Genomic DNA, 12,756 nt, shown 5'->3' with positions numbered 1-12,756 from the left:
GACCACCTTCAGGCTGTGGCAATTTACCCCTGCTCATATTTTGGCCTGCTGTCATGAGTAAAGTTCAGTCATTTCCTTTTATACATGTAACACAGCTACAGTAGTAACAATCTTTTATTAGGAAGCTCCATCACTAAAAGTGGTTTACATAGAGGTCCTAATACTAGATATATACTATATAATGATACAATTAAAATCTATAAATTAGAGCTAAAACCGAAATAAATAAATATTTACAACATATACACTACAGAGATTAAAAAGAAAAAAAAAAATTAATTATAAAAAGCAGAAAAAAGACACTTCTTAAAAATTGGCAAACTTGCTGAGTTTCTTACAGTTCTCTCTAACTCATTGAAGTCTTTGAAACAGTGGTACCGTGAACGTTGTTTTCCCCAATTGTATTGGATTTTGGGGAGCTTTATAGTATCTTTATTGCGAGTATGAAAATATAGTTAAATGAAATTTAACATAGTTAACGACTAGGAACTAGTCTGGTCAGTAGCATTTTTATAGGCGGTTGTTAGTGTTTTGGCCGTCTGTGAGCGTTTGGTTAGCGTTTGGTTAGCGTTTGGTGCGTTGTGTAGCGTTTGATATAGTTGAATGAAATTTTACATAGTTTATGACCAGGAGCGAGTCTGGTCAGTAGCGTTTTGTAGGCGTTTGTTAGTGCCTTGGCCATCTGTCAGCGTTTGTTTAGTGTTTGGTGTGTTCTGTAGCGTTTACAACAGTCATATGGTCGTGAGAGCCCTGGGGCTGAAATTGTCCAGCGGTATTTTTGGTTAGTACATGTGTTGTCATCCCATGTGCTCGCAGTGTGTTCATCGCTCTGTTAGTGTGGCGTTGTGGATTGAATTATAGTTTAGCAGTTCTCGGCGTTCCCTCCCTATTCCCCCCCCCCCCCCCCCCCCTCTTTTCAGCATTTTTTTTCCCCCAATGCCATCTGGCTTGAGTGTGACGGGTGCCTGTAGGTGGCTTGGTTGCAGGTTGGGCACGCCAGTCGGGTGTTCTAACGCCTTGGGGATGTGACTGCGGTTGCAGCCCCCGGGCTTTGTAGGCACCTTCCCTCCACTAGCGACTTGGGCGTTAACCTGTGTTAAGCAGACCCTATCTTAAGTGCACTCCCTCTAGTAAGTGGACACCAGCTTGGGGTCCCTAAATTTTCTCCCAACATTTACTGTAAAAGAAACCTGCATTCAGAGGACACCTCTGTTAAGCGGATGCAGCTGACACAAATATTATTAAGCCGTTTTGTTTCACAAAACCAGTGCAATAAGCGAACACTTCAAGGGCTTTTTACTTCTAAAAGCTCAGCTTACTCCCTTAACATAATTTGTTCGGCAATGTCATTTTAAACCTGAGTAGATTATTCCAGATTGATGCATCGACTGACTGAACATTGTGCTTGGAACAGTCTTTGATCTTACACTGTCTTACGCTGTGTTACAAAAGGATTAACAATTAATTACAGTGTATCATTGCACTAATCTTAATATTAGAACCTGTTTAGAGCGGACACGTACCCTGTATTAAGCGGACACTAGTGACTGTCCCATGGGTGTCTGCTTAATACAGGGTTCACTTAGCTATATAGCAAAGCCATCCTATCAAACTCGGTAACTGTAAGACTAGTGTGTATCAATATAATGCACATTTTATGGTACAAGCAACATCAAACTCTTTCATCATTCCTATTGGCAATTCATTTATTGAACACTGCCCCATTTGTTGGAAGGCTGTATAACACTATCCACAAGATAAATCCCTATCCAGTGGATAGCACGGTTTGTTTTGCTGACACTTATCTGCTGGATAATGATTTATCCAGTGGATATAAGCATTATCGAACATTACCCAGGCCAGATGAACTAGAAAAGTTCAGGGTCACTCTAAGCCATATCTCAAGTAACTCTTATTAGCTTCTTTCAAACTATCCTACCAAACTTTCAAGCACATGCATTGTACGTCAATGACACACACTGAAGTATGTATCAATTTTAAAGCTTAAAACAGGCTCCCGGCCTTAATTGTTTATGCCCTCAAAACACATGCTGGATCTCCAAATTCCCAGTACAGCCACTTCTCCCATTAATGGCTGCATATATAAATCTGAAGTAAAAAGTAAGGGTGAGCTTACAGCCACAAACAAGCAGAAAATCGAGTGGAAACTCTAAAGAAGGCATGAAAAGAGACAATGGGAGAATTATTATTCCCAACTGAAGGTAATGGAACATGAAGTGAAGTATTTTGTGAGGTCCTTTGAGATACTTTTTTGACACAAATTTAACACCTGGTTATAACAACAACTAAGGAAGGTGCAAGGTCTGGAGATTTAAGGTAATGGGTAGTGGAAAGTTCATGCCCCACTGTCTCCCCCCCTCCCCCAACCTACATGCATGTTGGTTACCATCAATAATTTCCATCTTTTTTTAGTACTGCATAGGTCAACAGGGAGAAGAAAAATTAATTTATTTAATATAATCAATTTCAGTCTTGCATGAAATATAATTTTCCCTCACTGTTTTTGGAAACAGTTGGATGCCAAAAATTAAAACCAAAGACTAAGCAACATGTCTGTGTAAGTATGCCATTAGGTACATCATGGTTCAAATCTGAATTTGACACATAACTCATATGATCACAGGCATATCTCTTAGCACCTGCTGAGAACAGTGCTACCCTCCCCCCCCCCCCCCCCCCCCCAATGTTAGGTTAGTTACCCAATCCACCGGCACCCAGTTATTACAATTACCAAGTTTGAAACATTGATATTGTACTTAGCAAGTTTTTTTGTTTTGTTTTGTTTTGTTGTTGTTGTTGTTGTTGTTGTTGTTGTCGTTTTTTTAAGAGAAATTTAGTTTCAGCAGTAATCACTTAAAACAAAGATTTTTAACTTTTCCCATCCATTAATTTTCTTAAAATATCCTATAAATTCCCTCACATTCACTTTACATAAAGTCAAGTAGTTTTTCACTATGACAGCTATTATGCTAATTACTGGATTTTTTTCTTTTTCTTGTATAGTACATGCACATGGCAGCAAAACAATTAATGGACATCTCACAAATATGTCAGCAAGAGACTGCAATGTGTGAAACAAGCATTTGCAAGTAAGGTGAAGGATACAATTGTGCTTCTGTTATGGAAATATATCTGAATGTGTAACATACGCTTGAAGTTAGCCATGACCAAATATACTCAAGTCTCATTAAGTTTCTGATCCGATGTTCTATGACAACCAATAAGAAGTTAAGGGCTGTGTAAGTAGAAAATCAACCAAGGAAAGGTCTAGTAGAAACTAAAAGAAAAAAAATCAAGAAATATTTTACAAATGGTACTTATACATCTGATGGTGGGTGAAGGACAAATAAGACAAAAAATCAAGAAATAGCTAATATCCCTATCCTTTAATGTGTCTAATTATCACGGTCCCAGATTATCAAATTACAGTCATTTCAATCATTAGTTTTTGATCATAAATTTTATCAGCTGGCTATTTACAACTGCCATGAAGGAGCTGAACTCAGGTCTAAAGAGAAACAACTGCAGCTAGTCTAGTGCCCCAACCACTCAGCCACTGTCACTACCTCCTATCTGACTCATAACCAGTCAGCTTGACTTCCCTGTGGTTTTTTTGCCCTTGAATAACATGTTAAAACTTAACCTAGAGACAGCTCAGCTGACAGACCGTGGCTCTGACACACGTAAATGCACTGCACTGTTTGTTTTAATAACAAGCCGTCACATATTTATAAATTATCCTCACTGGTTGTTGAAATCAAATTAAATAAAGAGAGGTAATCCATGCTCAGTGCAGAGACACCCGCAAATAATGCGTACAAAAAGGGGTGTCTCAAAACCTAAAACCTAAAAAGCTCTCATTTGTTTTTTGCTGATCTCTCGAGTACGTGAGTCGGGTCTACAAGTGCGCGTGGGATCCTCTCTTGAACAGTGGCTAGTAATCGAACCTATTCCATTCTAAGTGGTATCTCTTTGGGGTCTACTGAAGCTCGAGCAATGCCCAAATTAGTCTTCTTCAGGAGTTAAATTCAAATTTTCTTACAAGCATCCCTAACCTGTTCATATGGTAGTTCCCCCATGATTCCAAATGTCTAACAGGAAGTGACCCAGTGAAGGAGTGATGAAGTGAAATAAACCCACCACTACAACTTGGAAAATATAAATATTTTTCCACATTAAAAACTAAGACCTTAGAAGACCCCCTCCAAATTTCAAAAACTAAGACCTAAGACCCCCTCTGAATCTCAAAAACTAAGACCTAAGACCCCCTCTGAATCTCAAAAACTAAGACCTTAGACCCCCCTGCAAATTTCAAAAAGTACATGTAAGACTTGAGACCCCCTCTGAATTTCAAAAACTAAGACCTAGGACCCCCTCCAAATCTGATTAATCTCAAACTACACAAAACAAAAGCAGTGAAAAACATTTGTGTACAAGAAAAATTTAATTTCAGTTAACTTTCAATCCTGGGTTAGCGTTAACCAGCCTCTGAACATCCGCACCCTGATTACAACAAGTTTACTCAACATGAGCCCACGATCCAATGGAAAACCAGCAATTGGTCAGCGGTCAACTTTAAAAGAAAATACGTGACCTTGATGAGATCTAAACTTCAGCCCACGATATGGTCACATGATGCCAGTCAGCAGATACCTTGTTTTGACAGGTGTCAATTGACCATAACACTTGTGTCCAATATCAAAGAAGGACACTATAAACCAAGGTTGCATGCATCTGTCAAGCTATTACCGTAATTTCTGGCAGATTACCCGCGGGTAATGCGTTAATTTTTCAGTAAACTACCGTTGCTGCGGGTAATAGGGTGGTGCGGGGTATCTGATAATTTTTTAATCTTCCCGTAAGTATTTAACAGTAATTATTATAGTACTGACAGAAGATAAAACAAAGATAAGAGTCATTAAATATACGCTTGCCACAAACCTGTGTAATGCCTCATTTGTTTAAACGAGAAACACGTCCTATCAACTCTTGTATCATGCTTTATTTGCTATAAAATTCTTTTAAACGTTGATTGATTATAGCTGATGCAAGTTGGATGAAATCATACAAAAAAAATTCCATACAAACAAATTTTTCGCTACGCGTTTGTGCTTTGATAGTTTTCTTACCTTGTCAATTTCACAGCTAGTTTTTTTTTGCTTAGAAAAATTCTCACTTAAACCTTTTAACGTGTCTTTTATTGTGGAAAACACAAAGCCTAACTGAAACATGATGCCGACGTTTGTCGGGTCAGTGGGTCGTCCGCCTTTCATTTCTCTTTAGGGGAAGCAAACCGCCAGAAAGTAAAACTTGCCTAAATGGCTCTAAACCACCTCCAGGAACCCAGAGACATCAAAACAACGGAATACAAACATAAGGTAAGCCATTTTATTCAAATTATTTTCTACACGTAGCATTTAGGGTAATTTTCGAAGCATTCTCATACATTGTCTTATAAACGGCTAAAATTGTAACGCAATCGCCACAGCATAATCTCACGTATTAATCGTATACAACGTCTGGGCCGCCTGTGGCTAGACAAACCATCTACAAGTTATGAGTTGACAGGTTTGTTTGTTAAACTTTGACACAAAACGTTTTGTTCTCAGTGTGGATCAACCCTAACTTAGTTTTTCAGTTTTAGCTTCATGTGTTTTTAAAGTAAACAACACATAATACAAGGTAGTTCTAATACTTGGGTAAGTTAAGTTTATGTACCCAGCACCCAGGGTGATCATGACTGTGCAGGGAAAATAACAAAATTCATCTGCAGCGAGCAGATATGTGCTACACGAGCTTAACTTACGTTAATAACTTTTGTTTCATGAGGCTTGTGATCTCTCAGGCCTTCAAACAGCCTCAACATCTAACATCTAAGATTCTGGAATGCAATTTGCTGCGTATGCTATTTAACAAGCGTGCGTTATAAATACGAGCTGAGTACAAATACAAATAAAGTACAAATACCCTAAAGACTTCAAACACTTCTTACCTCGGGAAAGAACGTTGCAGGCTATTGACCATTACCATTTCTGGCCGATTTTTTGAAAGAATGATCCTAGACTACCAAACATTGATCACACAGACATGTCATATCGCCTTCGTAGCGCCGTCGTAGCATTTACTGAGCATCAATGAACAACATTTCCGCAGTCTCTCAATCGCCCCACCAGCACCCGCTCCGTCGATTTTCTGCTCTCGCCCCAATTTTCGCCCGACCAGAAGGCGTAAAACACAAAACGCCTTCAAATGACAGAAGTGACTGACGCGAGTCGAAAGCAAAACCGTATTTTTATCACGCCTCGCTATTAGTTGATTTCTTATTACATGGCCCTGGCTAAATGTTTAACTTCTTCGATTTTTGTATAATTTCTTCAATCTGCGCTTCATCTCGTCTGTGTATCAAAGCGTTCGAACTTTCAAATAAAAAGGACGGGGTTGCTCATCGTATCTTTTAGGGGCTAAAGAAGCGGTTTTGGTACCTCAATTGTGTTCAGCCTCAAACGGTCCACAGCGGTAGCTTTTGCCGTACCTTTTGGTGTATTGATCCGAAAATTATACAACAAGAGATAATATGTTGTTTTAGAATTAGTACCTCTTAGGGGTGAAAAACATTTAAGCCACGCCCACAAAACAGGATCTTGGTACCTCTTAGGGGTTCTTATCAAAATTTCAGAAGATCACCCCCATCCTCTTTATTTGCAAGTGCCCCCCCCCCCCCCCCCCAAGGAGGTTTGGATTTCCTTAAGTATATACCAGGTCTAGAGACAGATATACAATGATGTTTTGACCAAAAACGCAGCAAAATTATCCTGAGTGTCCATTTAATTGTTGATTTAAATAAATACAGAGGAACCTCCGGTTGCAAACACCTCTCATAAGTGACCACCTCTTCTCGGCAACCAGCTTTCCAAATTACCAAAAGTTTCCCAGTCAAATCACTATATTTGGAACCTCTTGTAAGTGACCACCTCTGGTAAGCAACCGCGACCACTTTTGGAGCTAAAAGTCTGAAATTTTCTTTCGTTTTTAACCTCCCGTAAGCGACTAGATGACAGATAATAGAGCGAAAATTGGATAATAAGGTGTTGTAACATTATTGCATTCCTGGAAAGTACCGGATTTTTCCTCGAAATTTATTTTTCACATGAATAAAACATTTAATAACATTATGGCTACTGTTGCCCAGCAACAGTAGCCACGAAAATTTAAAGAAAAAATGCACGTTCACTGTACTCTATCAATCTTAAAAGAGACAATCTAAATGTCTTACCATATGCTAATGAGGTAAAATTTTGACCCAATACAGTCCAAAAAAAAAAATTTTCAAAAGAAGATGGAAGAAGATTATAGTAATAGTGACGCATGAAAAGTGCATTGTGAAGGACAACAAGATCAGTTAATTTAACAATCTCTAATTCCTTAAAAAGAGGCTCAGAGTGTTCATCTGGTTTCAAGAAAGTTATAATACGTATAGCCCTCTTTTGAAGAATTACTAAAGATTTAAGAGTAGAATTATAAGTATTGCCCCAAATTGATAAATCATAGGTGAGGAAGGGGTAAATAAGTGAATAATATAATTGATGTAATAATTTATTCCTGTTTACATAATATCTAATTTTAGATAATACTCCAATACCTCTTGAAACTTTCTTGCTCAATTCGTGTAAGTATGGTTTACAGTTCAAACTGGAATCAAAAATAGGAGATCTGAATCACTGACAGGCATTTCTTCAATATGGTTTACATGAACTGTTCCTTCCTCTCCAGGTTCATTAAGTGCAATTTCAGCTTTCAACACCATTACAAGCAAGTGAAGAGTTCCTTGTATTCTGAAGTTCTAATTGTGTATTGTGTTTCTCATCTGAATCACTGACAGGCATTTCTTCAATATGGATTACATGAACTATTCCATACTCTGCAGGTTCATTAAGTACAATTTCAGCTTTCAACACCATTACAAGCAAGTGAAGAGTTACTTGTATTCTGAAGTTCTATTGGTGTATTGTATTCCTCATCTGAATCACTGACAGGCATTTCTTCACTATTGTTTACAAGAACTGTTCCTTCCTCTCCAGGTTCATTAAGTTCAATTTCAGCTTTCAACACTATGACAAGCAAGTGAAGAGTTACTTGTATTCTGAAGTTCTAATCATTTATGGTGTATTGTATTCCTCATCTGAATCACTGACAGGCATTTCTTCACTATTGTTTACAAGAACTGTTCCTTCCTCTCCAGGTTCATTAAGTGCAATTTCAGCTTTCAGCACCATTACAAGCAAGTGAAGAGTTGCTTGTATTCTGAAGTTCTAATGGTGTATTGTATTCCTCATCTGAATCACTGACAGGCATTTCTTCAATGTGGCTTACATGAACTATTCCATCCTCTACAGGCTCATCAAAACTGCAATCAGGCATGTCTTGTTGGTTTATCTCTACTCCAACTTTGCCATTGTCCAAAGATATAATAGTCACTCTTCTAAATGCATTTTCATATGCATGTCTGTGGGCCAGTTTCTTGGCATATCCAAGCAATTCAAGTCTTTTGGCAGGGTCTTTTTCTGTGAACCATAAAATTTACAAAGAATTTGAAAGTTGAAAAGTCACATAATATTTATTTCCTCAAAAAGTTTCAAAAAGAAATCTACTAGCCTTGGGCTATTGAACACAAATTTCTTTCCACATGGAAGACTCTCACAATTGCTCTATTGACAGATTATGATACCATTGCTTAAGGACGTTCGCACGAACATTTCCAGTAAACAGATTTTTTTAAAATTTTTACTGCAGTCAGATAATGAGTTACCTGTGTCAAAAATGCAAAAAAAAACTTGGGAGTCAGCAACTTCATTTCAGAGTCAAAGCATGTGACAAATTGGCGTACATAATTCAGCATGGTTTACAGATGGTCCACATGGTCTTAAATATCGAAGGTGAGTCAACGGAGGTAAATGATATTAGTCATATTTCGTAAAAGTGGGTCTGTTGCATAAATAATTCCAAATGTTGCTAACATAACTTAACCCTTCAAGAGGCATTTGAAACCACGCAACAGATAAACAAAGAACTAAAAAGAACAGAATTCGATGGTGCATTTTGCAAAAAATTCAAACTTTTAATTGATAGATTTTCTTTCTTTTTTTGCTAAACAGAGAAAATCAGTAGAGGAAGTGATCTATCAAAAGAAAAATAGGGGTCACTGAACGTGCAAGATCGCTAAATCCATAGCAATGGCCATCTCCCCTGTTATTGTTCATTTTATTACTTAGCACACACTTGATGATGTAGAGTGTGAATTTTCCTACGCAGTAAGGATGCACAGAAACAATTCATGTGAACATCCTCAAGCCACTGTTTGAATTTAAAAATATCAGTGTTGACACTTTGACAGCCCATCAATCTGTACTAACCTTGCTCTATCATGTTTTGATCTACACCATGCCCAGTGCCATCACAAAAGAATTCACAATCTTTAATCTCCAGTCTAACCACACATCTATACAAAGAATTGTTCTTTTCCTGACAATCACTGTTATCAATTTTATTCTCTAGCCTCTCTAAGCTGCAAAAAGTGCAATAGTAAAAACTTGTGAGAGGAACAATTTCTTTTCCATGTTTCTGTTGCATGAAGGGGAGTGGCTCCTCACCTAGGCAAGTGGCTACACTCCTCTTAAGTCACTAAATGTGAAGAGTTACAGTAAGTACCTGCACTGATGACACATTGTGGTGACCCATATTACCCAAATGGAAGTGTTTGGACTTGACTGAGGTTCTCTCAGAAAACCCTAATTCACAAAAATTTAGAAATCATATATCAGAATTTTAACATCAACTACGACTTTAGTTTACAAATTCAGATAATTGACTTTGGTTGCCAGTAATTAGTAAAGCTATTATGTACTAGGTAATCTACCCTAAACAAGAGATCTAATGATGGTATTTAAAGCTCAAAGACAAATAAACAAATAAATAATCACCATTCCTGAGTGACCATAACAAAATGAAGAAAGGAAGATTCCATTACCTGAACAATTTTTGTTGACCACCCATTAAATCCAAAGTAATGATAAGCAAACACTGTGTACTTTGCCATGTACAAAGGGTGTCAAACAACTTCTGTGAACTTTTTCCGTTGAGCAAACTGGACCTGCATATACAATGCTAACCAATAAATTCTTAATTAAAGCTAACTCAGATAACACCGTACACAGGTAAAAAAGTCTGCATTGGACCTAGAGGTCCAATTACCAGCAGAGCACATCCTGGTTTCTGTAGTATTAAGTGTCCAGGAGTATTTTGACACCTCCCTAATGGGACAGCATGTCTATGAGAGGGTTTACCCACCCCCACCCCTTGTGGCGTTAAAATCACCTGTACCCATTTGTATATGTAGATCTAATCTAGGTAGAGGGAATCACTGTGAGAGTTAAGTGTCTTGCTCAAGGATACAACACAATGACCCTGGCTAGGGCTCGAACCCAAATAACTTGATCTGACGTCCAGGACACTCAAGCCCTCTGGCCTGGATTCTTTGAAAGGTGGATAACACTATCCACCAGATGAATCACTATCCAGTGGATAGCGTGGTTTGTTTTGTTAACACTTATCTACTGGATAGCGATTTACCTAGTGGATAGTGCTATCCACCTTTCAAGCAACCCCAGCCTGGCCTAAAAATTATGCAACAATTGATAAAGAACATTATTACCATGAGAACTCTGCCACAAGGGAAAACTAAAACTGACCTTTAAAAGTTGGCCTCCTAAAAGTCTCTTTCCACTTATTCTCTCTTTTGCCTTTTTTGCTGCCCTTGCTGAATAAAACTTGACAAAGGCATATAGAGAACTGTAGTTCAGGTCAGAACAATTCACAGTGGACTCCTCAGGAGCTGATGACAAAAATGATAATTTTCATGTTATTAGATAATCACTCAGTTAATTAATAATCACTTTTTGACTTTACTTTAGTTTATTACATGCAGCCTTGATTAGGTTCCTTCTCATGCATGGTGGGGAAGTAATCAGATTAAAAATGGATCATCCCAAGTTGGCTTGTTAAGACAGTTTAAACCAATTTTACACGTTGAATGTTTACAGTGGTCAATGCACTTAGCTACACCGTCCTACAACCCTGCAAAAAACTGTCGAGATAGTATTGTCAATAATTGCATGTGATACTATGATGTAATCAAACCACACTGTAGCCCCCCACCCCTCACTACCTCCATTCAATGTTGTTTTGGTCTGAAAACCAAAGGATAAAGTTCTTGTGTTATCCCCGTCCCCACCAAAACCACATGATTACAAACATTACAAGTCAGGGGAGGGGTATAAGCTCCATCTATTTAACGACATTTTGGAATCTACTCAGTACAAATGGAAAAATGATAATATTTTTTTCAACATAGTTTTTGTCACAGCTAGTTTAGACCAGGGTTGTAGCTGATTCAGCTAAGGCAAAACACTTAAACTGACAGACTGGTAATGAATTCTAGCAGACGCACATCACCTACACCAGGTGATAGGCTTCTGGTTCTAGCAACAATGTTATACTTATTATTCTTTAATGGGTTTATCATTTCCATTACTTAGCAGTTGCTGATAGAGTGAAAACCTCAAAATTGTCTGGCATTGAAGGTGGCTCTGAAATGCCTCCTTTAAGTTTCAAGTACTTATGCTGAGCAAGTTGCAGTCAAAATCATGTAATCACCTAACAAAATTAATAGGCTTACTGTATAGGGCCACTCCATCTACACATTTTACACACAAAAAACTGACGTCAATTTGTTAAAGCATCCAAGTCTTCAGTGTTCACAGTTCTGACGTTAAAAAGAGTTTCCATAATCACAAAATTAGAAGAAGAAAAATAAGTTACCTTCTGAACTATCCGATGAATCGATCACTTGTACTTCATACACCAATCCAAACTGGGAAAATATTTTAAGCAGTTTCACCTGAATCATTGAAAACTATGGAACGCCAGAACTGTCTTATGATACTTTTTTTTATTATATTGGGTGCTTATGTCATTATATTGAGTAGTTATGTTATTATATTCGGTGATTAACTCATTATACTCGGTGCTTATTCCATTATACTCGGTGCTTATGTCTTTATATGCGGTGCTGTCTTCATTATATTCGGTGCTTATTCCATTATATTCGGTGCTTCCCTCGTTATATTCGGTGCTTTCTTCGTTATATTCGTTGCTTTTTTCATTATATTCGGTGCTGTCTTTATTATATTCGGTGCTTTCTTCGTTATATTCGGTTCTAACTTTGTTTGGTGTTTTCTTCATTATTACGGGTACTAACACTATTATATTCGGTGCTCTCTTCCTTATGTTCGGTGCTCTCTTCCTTATATTCGGTGCAAAGGCCATTATATTCGGTACTTCCTTGTTCGGTGCTTACTTCATTATATTCGGTGCTTTCTTCGATATGATCGTCACCAGTCTTCGCAAGGGGTCGTACAATTTGGAGGTAGTCTAGGGAAAGCCGGGAAAAACGGGTGTCACGAAAACTCAGACCCCGAAACCTCAGACCCCGAACACTCAGACCCCTCGAAATTAAAAACTCAATTGTTATCACCTGAATTGCTGTATGGCCACAATGGGGCGAGATGTTTATCTTCTCTGGTTTATGTTGTCGCGTCGATCGAACGGTGAAACACAAATATTTAACTTCTCAGGTTTATCGCTGTCGCGTCGGTCAAACAGTGAAGAACTAACAAGGTT

At 38.1% G+C, this 12,756-nt stretch overlaps 2 protein-coding genes and 1 pseudogene across 2 annotated transcripts in view; all 3 read right to left on the bottom strand.

The window, feature by feature from the left end:
• The window catches only part of LOC145495875 (uncharacterized), a 297,135-nt gene extending 290,435 nt beyond the window's left edge, over window positions 1-6,700 (bottom strand). The window contains exon 1 of the mRNA XM_081475467.1: window positions 6,670-6,700. The gene's annotated coding sequence lies outside the window, so the exon portion shown is untranslated. The remainder of the gene's footprint in view (window positions 1-6,669) is intronic.
• LOC145495655 (ras-related protein Rab-5C-like) overlaps window positions 1-12,756 on the bottom strand; it is a 59,291-nt gene that overhangs the window by 7,625 nt on the left and 38,910 nt on the right. The window lies entirely within an intron of this gene.
• The window catches only part of LOC145495923 (RAD52 motif-containing protein 1-like), a 7,194-nt pseudogene continuing 2,658 nt past the window's right edge, over window positions 8,221-12,756 (bottom strand).

This window comes from Orbicella franksi, chromosome 8 (genome assembly GCF_964199315.1).
Source record: "Orbicella franksi chromosome 8, jaOrbFran1.1, whole genome shotgun sequence".
NCBI lineage: Eukaryota > Metazoa > Cnidaria > Anthozoa > Scleractinia > Merulinidae > Orbicella > Orbicella franksi.
Note: the sequence above shows the minus strand (reverse complement) of the source record. Positions and strands in the feature narration are given on the sequence as shown.